We start from the raw sequence: 15013 nt of genomic DNA on the forward strand, positions 1-15013 counted from the left end.
CGGTTTGGATTCTTAGATCACGGACTGCAGTTTCTTGAAGATGGACTTCTAGCAAGCGATGGGCTGCACCTCACAACGGTTGGGAGGAATGTTCTTGCCAAAAATCTCAGAAACCTCATCAGGAGGGCTTTAAACTGACTAATGTGGGGGAGGAAGACAGTGCTCATGAAGGTAGGAGTCTATCAATTGATGAACATGATCATCCAAATGTCATAGACCAAATGGAGCAAACAGCACGCAGACCTAGTGGTGGGAGGAAAAAATCCCTAAATAAGAGACACAGGGGAATGATTAATGGACTTCAATGTCTGTACACTAATGCGCAAAGCATGGGAAATAAACAAGATGAGCTTGAGCTCTTGGTACAGCAAACTAAATATGACATAATAGGCATCACTGAAACCTGGTGGGATAAGTCCCACGACTGGAATGTAATAATGGAGGGTTACAATCTATTTCAGAGAAACAGACAAGACAAGAAAGGAGGAGGAGTGGCGTTATATGTCAGGGATGTGTATACCTGTGAAGAGATCCAAGATTTAGAACCTCAAAGCCAAAGTGAGAGCATTTGGGTCAAAATTAAGGGAGAGATGAATAACAGGGACCTCATTGTGGGAGTTTACTATATATCCCCAAGCCAAACGGAGGACATAGATGATGCCTTCCTGGAACAGATGGCCAAGCATGCAAAAGGAAGGGAGATAGTAGTAATGGGGGACTTCAATTACCCGGATATTTGTTGGATGTCAAACTCAGCCAAGAGCATAAGGTCAAACAGATTCCTCACTGGCCTTGCAGACAACTTCATTGTCCAGAAAGTGGGAGAAGCAACAAGAGGAACAGCCATTTTAGTTCTGGTCCTAACCAATGTCGACGACCTGGTTAGTGGGGTAGAAGTGGAAGGATCATTAGGCGTGAGTGATCATGCTCTTCTGAAGTTTACTATACAGCGGAAAGGAGCAGCCAAGCATACTAGGACTCAATTTCTTGACTTTAAGAAAGCCGACTTCATAAAACTTAGGGAAGTGCTGGGTGAGATCCCATGGACAGTAATACTAAAAGGAAGGGGAGTTCATGATGGCTGGGAGTTTGTTAAGAGGGAGATAGTAAAAGCACAACTTCAGGCAATACCAATGAGACGGAAAAATGGAAGGTGCCTAAAGAAGCCAGGGTGGCTATCTAAAGAACTTTTAACTGAGTTAAGATTAAAAAAGGATGTGTACAAAAAATGGAAAAGGGGGGAAACCACCAAAGAGGAATTCATTTTTTTTCCCAACTTTGGGGGGGAGATGACCCCCTCAAATATTTTTTATTTTTTTTATAAATATTTTATTGACATTTTTTTAGATACGGTGCACAAAAGAAGAACAGTATCACATATATCTTAACATATTTTCAAAACTTCTTTGGACTCCCTCACATCTCCCGTTCCCACTTTCATCACAATAAAGTTTTTCCAGCAATTTATCACCTTGTTTCCCTTTTTATTATCTAGCTTTCCCATGTTGTTTCTCTAGTTTCGGATACCCTAAGTTCAAATCCCAAAATTTTAAATATGGTCTGATAATTATCCAAAAATTTATATTTTCCTAAATCTAGCTTGTCTTCATATCTCCATCTAATTTAGTGGTGCCAAATTATTTATGATCTAGCATCCTTCTTAACATTAAGCCAAATTACAATGTTTTTGTAAATAAATCTTGAATTTCTTCCAATCTTCTTCAACCCTCTCCTCTCCCAGGTCTCGGATTCTGCCAGTCATCTCGGCCCAAAGAGGAATTCAAACAAATAGCCAGCACGTGTAGACACAAAGTCAGAAAAGCACAGAATGAACTCAGGCTTGCTAGAGAGGTTAAAAGCAACAAAAAAGGCTTTTATGTGTATGTTCGTAGCAAAAGGAAGAACAAAGAAACAGTGGGGTCACTCAGAGGAGAAGATGGTTGAAATATACTCAGAGTCGCAAAGTGATTTCATGCTCTTTATTCAGCTCATAGTGGTGAGGAGGAATGAATGAAAGTCCCCTCAAGGTATCTGCTTTATATACATTATTTACACAATGGGCTGCACATGATTGGCTAATTCCGGAATTCTACTGTAAGCCAATCAGGTTGTGGATTCACTTAAATCTGGAGCATGATTGGGTGGTTCCTGCCAACCAATCATACTGCTGCATTGTTCTAGGACCAATCCGACTGCTGCATTCTGAATCCTATTGTTCTAGGACCAATCAGACTGCTGCCTTTTGGATCCTATTGTTCTAGGACCAATCAGACTGCTGCAGTTTGGATCCTATTCGACTCAGTACATAACACCCCTCCCCTCTAAGTTCCAGTCCTGCCCGGGAGGTCGCATTCATAGTCCTCAAGGTACGCTGGCGGCCTACGTGTCCGTTGCGGCCTGTGGTGTTCCCTGGTCCGGTGTTCAGGTTCTGGCTCGTGTTCCAAGGATGCTGGCTGTGATGGGGCTGTTTGGTCTGGCGCAACCGGCTCGCTCAGTCGTGGTTCTGGTTCCGGTGTCCTTTCGGCCTCACGGGTCCTCTCTGTATTTACTGATTCTGCCTCTCCTGCTGGCCCCTGCTGTTCTATGGGCCTCACTGCCCCACTGTTCCCTTGGGACTCCTCTGCCCTTTCCTCCTCCTGGGTTTCTCCCGGGAATCGTCGCCGTATCTGGTCGCAGTGGCGGCGCCAGCATTGCCCTCCATCCGTTAGCACCTCGTACGACACAGGGCCAGTGACCCTGGTGACTGTGGCGGGTACCCATGCTGGGCCTGCCCCAAAATTCTTTGCGTACACTGGGTCCTGGGCCTCGAAGGTCCGGGGGTTCCTGCCTTCCCCCACCACTACCTCATCCTGAGCTCTATCGGGGTGAAGGCGGTCCAATCTGATTGCAAGGCGCCGACCCATTAGTAGTTCAGCGGGGCTCCGGCCAGTCGTTGAGCTGGGGGTGCTGTGCTGTGCTAGGAGGAATGTGGCAAGGCGGTACTCCCAATCCCCTTGCGTCATGCGGCGAAGGGTGTCCTTGGTGGTCCGCACCATGCGTTCTGCTTGGCCATTGGTGGCAGGGTGGAATGGCGCCGAACGGATGTGGCGGATGGCGTTCTGCGCTGTGAAGGTTTGGAATTCTCCTGACGTAAATGCAGTCCCGTTGTCTGAGACGAGAGTGTCAGGGAGCCCGTGGGTTGCAAACAGCCTGCGTAGTACCCGGATGGCTGCGGACGTAGAAGTGGACGGTACCAGTGCGACTTCCAGCCATTTGGTGTAGGAGTCCACCACTATGAAGAATGTTTTCCCCTGAAAGGGGCCAGCGAAGTCCACATGCAGGCGTGACCATGGTGCTCGGGCGGACTCCCAGGACTGGACTGGGGCCCTTGGGGGATCTGGGCGGGATTCTTGGCAGGCCTGGCAGTGTTTGACCCAGGCCTCTATCTCTCCGTCGATCCCCGGCCACCACACATAACTCCTGGCAAGGGCCTTCATTCTTACTACCCCTGGGTGTGTCTCATGTAGGGCTGTGAGGACCCTTTTGCGGAGGGGCTGGGGAACAACGACCCTGCTTCCCCATAAAAGGCACCCCTTGTGGGCCGACAGTTCATGTTTGCGGGTTGTGTAGCCAGCGAATTCTGGCCCAGGCCTGCTGCTGGGCCATCCCCTCCACACCCAGTCCAGGACCCGGGAGATGACCCTATCTTTCTTGGAGTGGTGTGCAACTTCTTGTGCCTGAATGGGGCGGTCGGGAAGCAGCTCCAGGCTCATAACCTCTTGTGCAGGTGCTGGGTCGGGGCCTGTTTCCGGTAGTGGTAGCCTGCTGAGGGCGTCCGCATGGCCCATCGCCTTCCCCGGGCGGTGAATCAGCGCATACTGGTAGCTGGCAAGGAAAATTGACCACCTGAGGACACGAGGAGACAGCACTTGGGGGGTCTGCTTTTCGGGGGCAAACAAGCCAAGCAATGGTTTGTGGTCAGTCACCACGGTGAAGGGCCGCCCGTACAAGAAATCATGGAATTTTTTTACTCCCTTCACAATTGCCAGACCCTCCTTGTCGATTTGTGAGTAGTTCCGCTCGGTTGCGTTGAGTGTCTGGGAAAAGTATGCCACCGGTACCTCTCTCCCATCCGGGAGTTGGTGTCCCAGGACAGCGCCAATGCCATAGGGCGAGGCGTCGCATGCTAGCACCACCGGCAGCCTCTCATCAAAGTGTGCCAAGACCGAGTTTGAGACAAGCAAGTCCTTGACTGCCTGGAATGCGGCCTCCTGGCGCTGGCCCCACACCCAAGGGGCCCGCTTGTCCAGGAGTCTGTGTAGGGGCTCCGCTACCGCCGCCTTGTGGGGAAGGAAGGAATGGTAAAAGTTCAATAGTCCCAAGAAGGCCTGAAGTTCAGTCTTGCTCTTGGGCGCTGGGGCATCACAAATGGCCCGTACCTTGTCCCCAGTCGGGTGGACCCCTTCTGCGTCCACCATAAATCCCAGAAAGTCCACCTGAGGCACTCCTAGTAGACATTTTTCCCGCTTCACCTTGAGACCCGCTGTCTGGAAACGGTGCAGAACGGTGCGGAGGCGGTCCTCAAACTCCTCTGGTGTGGGCCCGGCAATCAACACATCATCGAAGAAGGGGGTGACGCCAGGAATCCCTTTAAGGAGCGAGTCCATTAGATTCTGGAATATGCCTGGTGCCACGCTGACACCGAATTGCAGCCGCTTTACCCTGAACGCTCCTCTGTGCGTCACAATCGTCTGTGCCTCTGCTGTGGCCTCATCTACTGGCAGCTGTTGATATGCTTGGGCCAAGTCCAGCTTGCCAAAAATTTTCGACCCAGCCAGGGTAGCAAGGACATGGCTGACCACTGGCACTGGGTATGCATGGGCCGTGAGGGCCTTGTTTATAGTACATTTGTAGTCTGCGCAGATGCGGACCGAACCATTAGGCTTGACGGGTGTGACGATTGGGGTTTCCCAGGGGGCATTAGGCACCGGCTCCAGCACTCCTTGCTCCACTAGCCGGTCCAATTCCTCGTCTATACGTGGTTTCAGGGCGAACGGGACCCGGCGGGCCTTGAGCCTGACTGGTCGTACTGCGGGGTCAAGCTGTAGAGCAATGGGGGGGCCCGTATACTGTCCCAATTTCCCATCGAAAACCCCTGGAAATTCCTTGCATATAGCGTCCACATCCACTTGTAAGGTAGTGTGGTTCACTCCGGTGATGGCTAGTCCCAGTGGTCCAAACCATGCCAATCCCAGTAAGCTAATGTAGGGGCCCTTGACCACAAGCAAGTCCAGTTGCCGCGTCCGCCCTCGGTATTGCACCCTGAAGGTCCCCACCCCCATTGTGGGGACCTTACGTTTCTGGAAGTCCCAGAGGGTGAATGGGGCCGGCCTGAGTTTGGGACCCCCAGTAGGACACAGTTTCCTTAAGGTCCTTGCCGAGATTATGGATAGATTTGAACCCGTGTCAAGCTCCATGCGGCATGGGGCTCCCTCTATCCGTACCTCTACATAAATTTTCTCTATGTTGGGGTAGGGCAACTGGTATACCTGGAAGTCCGTGAGCTCCGTCGAGTTGCCTTGGTGCGTTGGGCCCCGGGACCTGGGGCTCTTGGATTGGTCATCTGATGCCTGGCGTCGGGTGGGCCGAGCCCGACACACCCGGGCGATGTGTCCCAATTTTCTGCACTGTCTGCACTCTGCATTGCGGAAACGGCAGGTCCTCCTCTCGTGAGTTTCCCCGCAGCTTGCGCAGTTCCCTCCTTCTCGTCGAGGCAGCTGTGGTATGTGGGCTGCTTGAGTGCGCTGCTGTACTCGGTGCACCTCCTCCCTGTCAGATCCTGAGTCGTCAGTGAGGTCTTCGTGGTGGACCCTCGGTTGGGATGGCAGGCTCGGCCGTGCCTCTTGCGTCGACCTCTTGGCAGCTTCCGTTGCCAGGGCCTCCTCCAGAGCGACCTGGAACGTTAGGTCCTTCTTAGCGTAGAGTCGTTGTTGCAGTTTCTCCTCCCTCAGGCCACCGACGAGGCGGTCACGAAGCATGTTCTCCAGCTCTGAGAAGTTGCAGAACCGGGCGGCTTGGCGGAGAGAGGTCACAAACCCAGTTATGGTTTCCCCAGGGGCTTGCCGCTTTGCATAGAAGGCATTTCGACGAGCCACCACTGAGGGTTGCGGCGAAAAGTGCCCCTTCAGCTGTTCCATTATTGTTTTGTATGGAACAGTAGCGACGTCTTCAGGCGCAAGGAGAGCCCGGGCGATTTCAAACGTCTCCTCTCCGCAGACGCTGAAGAATATCGCCCTCTTCTTGGCGTCTTCTTCATTGGTGACCCCTTTGGCTTCTAGGAGGAAAGTGAAACGGGAGGCGTACGCTTCCCAGTCTCCCGTTGCTGGGTTGAACGGCGAGAAGCTGCTGTCGGTTGCCATTCTGAGTTCCTTGTGTCCCGGAGCTGAAGCCTGGATACACGGTGCGAGGCAGCGGTGCGGCAGGTGGCGGTGCTGCGGTGCTGTGTGTGGCAGTCAGCTCAGCGGGATCCCATCCTCGTCGCCAGTGAAATATACTCAGAGTCGCAAAGTGATTTCATGCTCTTTATTCAGCTCATAGTGGTGAGGAGGAATGAATGAAAGTCCCCTCAAGGTATCTGCTTTATATACATTATTTACACAATGGGCTGCACATGATTGGCTAATTCCGGAATTCTACTGTAAGCCAATCAGGTTGTGGATTCACTTAAATCTGGAGCATGATTGGGTGGTTCCTGCCAACCAATCATACTGCTGCATTGTTCTAGGACCAATCCGACTGCTGCATTCTGAATCCTATTGTTCTAGGACCAATCAGACTGCTGCCTTTTGGATCCTATTGTTCTAGGACCAATCAGACTGCTGCAGTTTGGATCCTATTCGACTCAGTACATAACAATGGTGAAATGCAAACAGGGGACACAGAAAGGGCTGAACTCCTCAATGCCTTCTTTGCCTCAGTCTTCTCCGATAAAGAAAACAATGCCCGACCTGAAGAATTTGGAGCAAATGATTCAGCAGAGGAAACACGGCCCAGAATAACTAAGGAGATAGTACAAGAATACTTGGTTTTTGAACTGCATCCAAGAGTATTAATAGAACTGGCAGATGTGATCTCAGAACCACTGGCAGTCATCTTTGAGAATTCCTGGAGAACAGTCCCGGCAGACTGGAGGAGGGCAAATGTTGTCCCTATTTTCAAAAAGGGGAAAAGAGAGGACCCAAATAATTACCGCCCAGTCAGTCTGACATCAATACCAGGGAAGATTCTGGAGCAGATCATTAAGCAAACAGTTTGTGAGCACCTAGAAAGGAATGCTGTGATCACCAATAGTCAGCATGGATTTCTGAAAAATAAGTCGTGTCAGACTAACCTGATCTCATTTTTTGACAGAATTACAAGCCTGGTAGATGAAGGGAACACAGTGGATGTAGCCTACTTTGATTTCAGCAAGGCATTTGACAAGGTGCCCCATGATATTCTTGTAAAGAAGCTGGTAAAATGCGGTCTTGACTATGCTACCACTCAGTGGATTTGTAACTGGCTGACTGACCGAACCCAAAGGGTGCTCATCAATGGTTCCTCTTCATCCTGGAGAAGAGTGACTAGTGGGGTGCCACAGGGTTCTGTCTTGGGCCCGGTCTTATTCAACATGTTTATCAACAACTTGGATGATGGACTCAAGGGCATCCTGATCAAATTTGCAGATGACACCAAACTGGGAGGGGTGGCTAACACCCCAGAGGACAGGATCACACTTCAAAACGACCTTGACAGATTAGAGAACTGGGCCAAAACAAACAAGATGAATTTTAATAGGGAGAAATGTAAAGTATTGCACTTGGGCAAAAAAAATGAGAGGCACAAATACAAGATGGGGGACACCTGGCTTGAGAGCAGTACATGTGAAAAGGATCTAGGAGTCTTGGTTGACCACAAACTTGACATGAGCCAACAGTGTGACGCGGCAGCTAAAAAAGCCAATGCAATTCTGGGCTGCATCAATAGGAGTATTGCATCTAGATCAAGGGAAGTAATAGTGCCACTGTATTCTGCTCTGGTCAGACCTCACCTGGAGTACTGTGTCCAGTTCTGGGCACCACAGTTCAAGAAGGACACTGACAAACTAGAACGTGTCCAGAGGAGGGCAACCAAAATGGTCAAAGGCCTGGAAACGATGCCTTATGAAGAACGGCTAAGGGAGCTGGGCATGTTTAGCCTGGAGAAGAGGAGGTTAAGGGGTGATATGATAGCCATGTTCAAATATATAAAAGGATGTCACATAGAGGAGGGAGAAAGGTTGTTTTCTGCTGCTCCAGAGAAGCGGACACGGAGCAATGGTTCCAAACTACAAGAAAAAAGATTCCACCTAAACATTAGGAAGAACTTCCTGACAGTAAGAGCTGTTTGACAGTGGAATTTGCTGCCAAGGTGTGTGGTGGAGTCTCCTTCTTTGGAGGTCTTTAAGCAGAGGCTTGACAACCATATGTCAGGAGTGCTCTGATGGTGTTTCCTGCTTGGCAGGGGGTTGGACTCCATGGCCCTTGTGGTCTCTTCCAACTCTATGATTCTATGATTCTATGATTCTATGAAATCAGAAACTGGGATGGCTTATGCAATTCCTGGGCTGTCCCTGGAAAACAGGGGCTCTTTGAGAACACGCATTCTCCCACCTCGTGGTCGGACTATCCCTGATTGAGATTTCAGAAGGCTCTCCCTGCTCAGGAGGACAAGGAAGGCAGAGAAAGCTGCAGGGAAACTATGGGAGTAAACAGCGAAGGCTGTGTGCTGTGGACCATTTCTGAGAATTTGCACTGTTAGAAATAACACCCTGCCTAGTGTGGGAAACCCCGATAGGCAGGAATTTTTCATATCACTCGTATCTATCTTCTGCTCAACCTTAAATGCAAAACAAAATAGCAGTTTCTCTCCTCTTTGCACAACAGCGCAGCAAAGATCTCGCAATTTCATTTCAAATGCTATGTTTTGTTTATGCTGCACACAAACCTTATTTCACATGCATATATATGGAGTGTGTTAATCCCTCAGACACATACACTCCTCCCTTCCCAGGAAATGCCCAGAGCTTATTGTTAGCCAAGGAGAGCTGAATCCCATCACCAATTTGGGATCTAGATACCAAGGGAATTATACTTTGGATGGTGGGCAATTAAGAGGTGTTAGCCTATGTTAAACCTGTTCTTGGTGACTTGCCCCAACATGTCTGTTTATGTTAATCGGGTATAACCCTCCCCTTTCTGATGTTTTAGTGATGTAGCAATGATGTATTGATGATGGTGTCTGAACTGTATTCTGGGATATGGTGGGAACTCCTAAAAGTCAATGTCGCCCTTTGTTCAGGCTTCACTTGCTGCTGCTGTTGAACCTGTTGTGCAACAATAAAGGACCTAAGTCTACTGGCTGATGTTTTGCTCCAAATTGCTTGGCTGGAATTTCCTTCTTTTACTGACCGCAGGGACCCACGGGGGACTGGTACCCCAACGAGCTGGGCTGCTGAGTAGTCTCTCAACCCAGAATTTTCTTTAACAGATGGTGCCCCATCTGGTGGGGCTAGTGGTTCTCCTGTGTGGTTTGGCAGGAAATCTTGAATTTTCCAGTGTGCACCAGGCAAGCTTAGCCTGGGGAAAGTGTCCTGATCTCAGGCCATACTGCACAGGCGTAACTAGCTGAAAGCCACAGTGGTAAGTCCCAAGAAAGGGAGGGCAATTTGCTCTTGGGTCATTTAACAGAAAGGAGAGTAGAAAGCTGAGTCATAGAATCGTGGAGTTGGAAGAGACACCCCAAAGGTCATCTAGCCCAACCGCCTGCAATGCAGGAAACTCAGCTCAAGCATCCATGATAGATGGCCCTCCAACCTCTGCTTAAAAACCTCCAGGGAAGGAGCACCACCTTCCGAGGGAGACCGTTCCACGGTCAAACTGCTCTTACTGTCAGAAAGTTCTTCCTGATGCTTAGTCAGAACCTCCTTTCTCATAACCTGAAGCCCTTGGTTTGAGTCCTCCCCTCCAGAGAAGGAGGAAACAAGCTTGTTCTTCCTCCCATGGGACAGCCCTTCCGATATTTGAAGATGGCTCTCCTATCTCCTCTCAGTCTCCTCTTTTCCAGGCTAAACATCCCCAACCTCATCAGCTGTTCCTCCCAAGGCTTGGTCTCCAGACCCTTCATCATCTTGGTTGCCCTCCTCTGCCCACCTTCCAGCTTGTCAACATCCTTCTTAAACTGTGGCGCCCAGGACTGGACACAGTATTCCAGCTGTGCTCTGGCATCTGGAAGGGAATGGCATCCCGGTAGCAACTGGCTTTCTTCTGTTGTGAGGAGACGGTCAATCAGTTCCTTCCTTAGCAGACCGCAAGCTTCACATGAGCCCACAGTGTGATGCAGCAGCAAAAAAGGCTAAGGCTGTTTGAGGCTGCCTCCACTGAAGTCTAGTGTCCCAATCAAGGGCAGTAATGAGTCTATGGCACATGGTCTGACTCTGTATAAGGCTGCCTTATACATAGTTCCCATGTTACTCTGGTCTGCTAGGCATTCTGGCGATGCTCAGTGTGCCTCTGAATTCCCCAGTTGCTGAGAATCACAAGAGTGGATGAGGCCATTGTGCTTACGTCTTGCTTGTGAGCTCCCTGTCGGGGCACCTGCTTGCCAGGTCCGTCTTTTGCCTGATCCATCAGCCGGGCTCTTTTGGCCCCCTTTTATGGATGGGTAACTGGATGAATCAACTGAGAAGAAAACACTTTCAGTTTCCACTGCTGAGCGTATGTCAAACTTTCCGCTATTACTGTGCACTCAAAGCCTGCATCAGACTCAGAGCTCTGAGAGGGACGGGGAGAGTCAGAGGCTGCCTGAAGTTGCAGAGAGAAAGAGCCAGACCAGGAACACCTCCAGGCTGAGAAAACTGCCCAGCAGAAGTCAAGGTAGTGAAAACTGTTCTGCTGGAATTAAGCAGAGGTGGGGATCCCTCTTGCAGGAGGAAATGGAGGGTGGAAAAATATTTTGCAGATGCCACAATGGGCCTTCTGCACTTGGTTTTGTAGGGGCGGTTGGTGGTTGGAGGCAAAGTCTGCCCTCCTGGGTGATGCTCTAAAAGGGAGGGGGAAAGGGGGGGCACAATCCATGCCAAGGATTCACCTCTTTCTGTTTTTATATAATTTTTATTAAATTTTCTGTTTTACGATTTAAAATACTCATTTTACATCCTTAAAATAGCAATGACTTCCCTTCTTCTCTTTCCACGGTTCCTACTGCATATCATAAATCCCTGCATATTTTACAAAAACTATACCAATCAGTATTCCATTATTACAGCCATTAAAACTAATTTACACTGTTGAATTTATGGTATCTTAATGCTGCCAGCATTTTCAGCTGTACACAATTATTTCCCATACATTCAATAAACATTTTCCTATCTTCTCTAAACATATGTTCTTCTTGTTCTCTTATTCTGTATGTTAAGTCTGCAAGCTGTGCGTATTCTGTCAACTTCAGTTGCCGTTCTTCTTTGTTTGAGATCTCGCTCATTTTCCATTTGGGGGCTAAGAAAACACGGTCCGCAGTAGTAGCATGCATAAATAACCTTTTTTGACGCCTGGGAATTTCCGTCTGAATTATCCCCAACAGAAAGCACTCTAGGTTTTTTTGGGAAAGTGCTTGTAAACAATTTTTTCCCAATTCATTATGAATAATTTCCCAATACTCTTTTACCCTTTTACAAGTCCGCCACATATTAAACAATGTTCCCTCTACCTCATTGCATCTCCAGCAGTTATGTGATTCTGTCATATACATCTTAGCACATCTACTCGGAGTAAAGTACCATCTGTCAATCATTTCCAGGTAGTTCTCCTTCAAAGAATAACATGCTGTAATCTTCAAGTCACTTTTCCAGAGTTTTCCCCAGAGGTTAAAATCTATATTGTGTCCTATATCTATTGCCCAGTGTGTCGCTGAGACTTTGACAAGCTTGTCTTTTGTTTCCCAGTCTAATAACAAATTATACATTTTGGATAAAAGTTTCTCTTTGTTTTATAGAAGTTTCTTTTCAGATTGTGAGCTTTGGTCCCCAAAAACATTTTTCCTGTCTGTTTTAAACATTTCATGTAACTGATGACATTGTAGCCAGTCTGTCACACGGCTCCTTACACTTTCCATTGATTTCTATCTCATATAGAAATCCGGTTTCCGTCCTGGTTTTGGGACTGAGATGGCTCTGGTTGCCCTAACAGATGATCTCCGTGGACAACTGGATCGAGGCGGGTCAGGACTGCTGATCCTTTTAGATTTGTCAGCAGCCTTTGACATGGTTGATCATGATCTTCTGGACCACCGCCTCGCAGACGTGGGGATACAGGGCATAGCCCGTAACTGGCTGTGCTCTTTTATCTCTGGTCGGGGACAGAGGGTGGCACTAGGGAGGGAAATGTCGTCGCGCCACTCCTTGGTGTGTGGAGTGCCGCAGGGCGCAATCCTCTCCCCGATTCTTTTTAACATCTTTTTGCGCCCCCTTGCCCAGATTGTCCAGAGCTTTGGGCTGGGCTGTCACCAATATGCTGATGACACTCAGCTCTATCTGCTGATGGATGGCCACACCGACTCGGCCCTGGACACACTGACCAGATGCTTGGAAGCTGTGGCTGGATGGTTTCGTGGGAGCCGATTGAAACTAAATCCTTCAAAGACAGAGGTCCTATGGCTAGGTCGGGATGGCATGGGGATGAGGGACCAACTCCCTTCTCTTGTGGGGGCCCAAATAGTGCCATTGCCTTCCGTTAAGAGTTTGGGTGTAATCCTTGACGCCTCCCTTTCCATGGAGGCGCAGGTTACAGCAACAGCCAAGGCGACATTTTTCCACCTTCGCCGCATCAAGCAGTTGGTCCCCTACCTTTCCCGCCCTGACTTGGCCACAGTGATCCATGCGATGGTCACCTCCAGACTTGACTACTGTAATTCGCTCTATGCGGGGCTGCCCTTGAAGCTGTCCCAGAAACTCCAGCGGGTACAGAATGCTGCAGCGAGGCTCCTCACGGGGTCTCTGCCATGGGAGCATATTCACCCAGTGCTTTTCAAGCTGCACTGGCTCCCGGTGGAGTACAGGGTCAGGTTCAAGGTGCTGCTTTTGACCTTTAAAGCCCTTCACGGCCTGGGACCCTCGTACCTACGGGACCGCCTCTCCCGGTCTGCCCCACGGAGAGCCTCAAGGTCCATAAATAGCAACACCCTAGTGGTCCCGGGCCCTAAGGAAGTTAGATTGGCTTCGACCAGAGCCAGGGCCTTTTCAACTCTGGCTCCGGCCTGGTGGAACGCTCTGCCTCATGAGACCAGGGCCCTGCGGGATCTGATTTCTTTCCGCAGGGCCTGTAAGACAGAGTTGTTCCGCCTGGCCTTTGGCTTGGAGCCAATTTGATTCCCTCCCTCTCTTTCTTTTCCTTCTCCTCCTGCAAGGAGGCTACATTTTAATATTTTAATGTTGTATTTTAATTTTGTTTTAAGTTGTAATCATTCAACTTGTTTTTATTATTGCTTGTAAGCCGCTCTGAGCCTGGCCTTGGCTGGGGAGGGCAGGGTATAAATAAAAATTATTATTATATATATATATATATATATGGAGGTTTTGGTGTCCTCGGGTGTCTTCCCGTGTAAAAGTTGGGGTGTCTAGGCGACGTTTCGACGAGGTCTCACTCGTCATCTTCAGGCTGGTGCTTTCGGCTTCTTGTTACTGGAACAGAGCGGGATCTCAATGTTTGAGTTCCTATAAATACTGTAGAGGGGGTGTGGTGTCTAGCCTCCAATGTTCTGGGCAGAGAGGAAGTTCCCAGGCTAGTGTGCCTTTTCTTCTTCCTCTCTGCCCAGAACATTGGAGGCTAGACACCACACCCCCTCTACAGTATTTATAGGAACTCAAACATTGAGATCCCGCTCTGTTCCAGTAACAAGAAGCCGAAAGCACCAGCCTGAAGATGACGAGTGAGACCTCGTCGAAACGTCGCCTAGACACCCCAACTTTTACACGGGAAGACACCCGAGGACACCAAAACCTGCATTCCTGTACCCGTGAAAATCTACGAAAGCAAATATATATATATATATATATATATATATATATATATATATATCATTTTCAACAATTATAAAACATACTTTTATATCTTATACAGTTTTTTTTGTCAATCACATCTGAAAATTTTCCAATCTTTTTCACTTAATTTACATTTCTTACTTTCACTATTACTTTTAAGTATCATAACTAATCTCTCTCTTTTTTATCTTCTTTGCAATATTTCATATATTCCTCCTTACAAAACCTTTTGTAGTCCTACTAGTGTAATTTGTTGATTACAGTTGCTCTTCAAATAGTTCACATATTTATTGCAATCTTCTGTGAATCTCTGGTCCTGCAGGTTTTGAATCCTTCCTGTCATCTTATCCAACTCTGCGTAGTCCATTAACTTTGTCTGCCATTTTTCTTTTGTCGATATTTCTTCTTGCTTCCCTTTCTGGGCCAATAATACTCTTGCGGCTGTTGTTGCATATAAAAACAATTTAATGTCCTGTCTATTAATGTCCAACAGGTTCAAAATGTTTCCCTCCAGAGCAGCATTGGATGAGCCTTTGGCCAGTCAAATAAATAAGATTTGTGAGGGGAGTTCATCATGAGGAGTTCAAAAGGTTCCTTTCCCTGGGGCAGGCGGGGGGGATTTTTGGCGCAAAAGATGTTGCCAAACTACAACTCCCACCGGCCCCAGCTAGCCTGGCCAAAGGGCCTGTTGGTGGGCAGTCAATCAATTGTATAAGAGAATCTTCCTGTTCACAATCGCTGGTTCAGATGCTCCTCAAGCTTCAGGCGTGCGCAGGTCAGCCAGCTTCCAGGTTGTGGCTGCAGCAGGCCGGTCATCTAATGTTGCCCGTGACCTAGCCCGTTCCCCGTAGGGCTAGATACAGGGGTTTTTGGAGAGAGTTTAAAAAGATTAGAGGGATCACCTTTGCACGTCCAACTGCC

At 48.7% G+C, this 15013-nt stretch overlaps 2 protein-coding genes across 8 annotated transcripts in view; both read left to right on the forward strand.

Annotated features, from left to right (window-relative positions):
- The window catches only part of LOC310827678 (uncharacterized protein), a 244131-nt gene that overhangs the window by 85543 nt on the left and 143575 nt on the right, over positions 1–15013 (forward strand). Inside the window, exon 1 of one of the 7 annotated variants that reach the window (XM_083703968.1) lies at positions 10780–10931. The exons of 5 other annotated variants lie outside the window; for them this stretch is intronic. The gene's annotated coding sequence lies outside the window, so the exon portion shown is untranslated. Of the gene's footprint in view, positions 1–10779; positions 10932–14201; positions 14683–15013 lie in introns of those variants that run through there. One more of the 7 variants, XM_083703970.1, reaches the window with a different exon arrangement.
- LOC310827769 (uncharacterized protein) overlaps positions 1–15013 on the forward strand; it is a 174871-nt gene that overhangs the window by 83994 nt on the left and 75864 nt on the right. The gene's annotated exons all lie outside the window — the stretch shown is intronic.

The sequence above is a fragment of the Podarcis gaigeae genome (genome assembly GCF_964106915.1).
Source record: "Podarcis gaigeae genome assembly, chromosome: 12".
NCBI classification, from domain to species: domain Eukaryota; kingdom Metazoa; phylum Chordata; class Lepidosauria; order Squamata; family Lacertidae; genus Podarcis; species Podarcis gaigeae.